We start from the raw sequence: 2,424 nt of genomic DNA on the forward strand, positions 1-2,424 counted from the left end.
GGAATTCCAAAATGCTACAATCTGTAAAAAAATAGTGGGTGATTTTTGTTTTGTTTTCTAAATCACCTGTAGTGAGTGCTGTTTTGTTACTTTCTAAATTAAGAAACTAATACATACATAGTTTTCTCACAATGAGCTCAGATTTGCTTTCCTGAGCTCCACCTGCTCCCCATCTCTGGTCCTTGTGTCTGGGACATCTTTTGCCATGGGACACCCTTCTGTTAAGACGCAGCCCCTTAGATACATTAGGGTCTCTTCCTACCATGTCTTTCCCAGGCCAAACACCTCTGTTTTGGAGGGACTATGTGTCAAGGCTTTGAAATTCCTCAAAAGATGAAACTCAGAACTAGACCCAGGCTATCCTGCCTGCTCAGGCCTCATCCCACTGTGGATCCTTAGCCTCAATCCCTGCCTGCTCTCAGATGCTCCATAGGGCTCAACCTCTTGGGGCCTGGTGTCCCCTGCACTGGTGCTGGGGACCATTTTCTGTCCTTCCTTGCCCCCAACCCAACTCAAAGAGAAAAGGAACCAGTTCTGAGAAGGAGGGAGGGACCAAGCTTGCCAGATAAAAAACACATCCCTGCACACATGCTAGCGTGAAGCCAGACCCTTTACTATGAAGGCCTTAGGACCCCAGCCACACCAGTACAGGTCATAGTTGGTTGGTATAAAAGCACCTAACCATGTCAGGCCTCAGCTCCAGCCCCTCAGGCTGGAAAGAAAATTACGGCTAGGTGAGGGGAGCCCTCACAGGCCAACCACATCTGGATCCCTTCCACTTTGCATGTCAGGATGACCAGAAAAAACAACAACTTTAAAAATCAAGGGTATACCAAAACCGGTTTGGCTCAGTGGATAGAGCGTCGGCCTGCGGACTGAAAGGCCCCAGGTTCGATTCCGGTCAAGGGCATATACCTGGGTTGTGGGCACATCCCCAGTAGGAGATGTGCAGGAGGCAGCTGATCGATGTTTCTCTCCCATTGATGTTTCTAACTCTCTCTCTCCCTTCCTCTCTGTAAAAAATCAATAAAATATATATTTTTTAAAAAATCAAGGGTAGAGGCCTGAGCTGGGCTCAGACATGGCTCAACATCCTCCAGGGAACCTCCCACCCTTTTCAGGAGCAAGAGGATCCTGCCACACTCCCAATCTCCCTCTTGCTGCCTTCACCATTCCTACTGAGGTCCCACCTAAAAAGACACTGGAACCCCCATGGTGTGGGGATCGTGGAATAGGCCCCTGGTGCCCCTGACAATGCTCCTATGCCAAGGCTGTAGGGTGCTCCCTTTGGAAACAGGGCTCTCATTTTCCCATCTGGATCCCATTCACATCCTGAGCCTGGCTGTCCCTGTGCTAGCTAGGACCAAGGTGTGGGACAGCTGGGTTGGAGCTCACCATCAAGCTGTTTCAGCTCAACTCTAGGGCCAACTAGATGGGTGCCCCCACATATTCACCACATCCCCATTGGTGGGATCCAGCCGCAGGCACCAGCAGGGAAATCCCATGGCGGAGCAGATGCTGTCTGAGACCTACCCAGCAGAGCTGGGGCCGGAAGTTCTCTCCCTCCTCGCCAGCCTCTGTGGGGCACATGCTCGCTGCACAGGGTCCCCTGGGCCAGGCTGGGAGCCTGTGTCCCTGATGGGTGAAGATGACCGTCTGGTTGCCCTTCAACCTACAGAAGCCCTCCACCTGCAGTGTGGGGGATGCAAGGACAGACGGCAAAACTACCAGTAAAATCCCCCTTTGAGCCTCAGTTCTCTGGTCTACAAAATGGGAGAGGAGCTGAACCTAGTTAAGCTCCAAGAATCTGGTGGCTGGACACGCCCCTTCCTAACACCTGGCCTTGGCCCCGAGAGAAGTCGAGGAGAATGGGCTGACCAGACTGCTAGGTGGTGGGACATGGTCCTCACACCCAGTGTTACCTCCACCTCAGACCAAGGCCCTGCCCAGTGTCCCCACCCAAGGCCAGAGGTCCCTTGGCTTAGGCTGGTCTGGGAGGCTCAGGGTGACAAGTTCACCCTCTGGGCCCTGGGCTTCCTGGAGCCGGCAGAGCCTCAGCTGAGGGAGGGAGGGGAGGAGGGGTCAGAACCAGACAGGCCAGGGGTCAGAACCAGACAGGCCACGGCACAGCAAACTGCCCTTTCCCCAGGCCCCTCCCTCCGGGTCCGGCCAGCCTCCACAGGGGAAAAAGGGGGCACTCGGGGCCGCTGAGACCAGTCTGTGGGGCGCAGAGGGCAGCAGCCCCTCCGGCACTCCCCTCCGGCGGGCTGACAGGAACTCCCGGGAGAATTCGAACCCAGGAAGGAGGGGCAAGAGAAGTGGGGGATGGGAGTGGACGCGAAGCCAAAGCAGCGGCATGGGAGACCTACCCTCGGCTCCGGGAGGCGCTCCCACGCCCACCTCCTCCAGGCCTGCCCGGCACTC

The sequence above is a fragment of the Myotis davidii genome, unplaced genomic scaffold, assembly GCF_000327345.1.
Source record: "Myotis davidii unplaced genomic scaffold, ASM32734v1 scaffold992, whole genome shotgun sequence".
NCBI lineage: Eukaryota > Metazoa > Chordata > Mammalia > Chiroptera > Vespertilionidae > Myotis > Myotis davidii.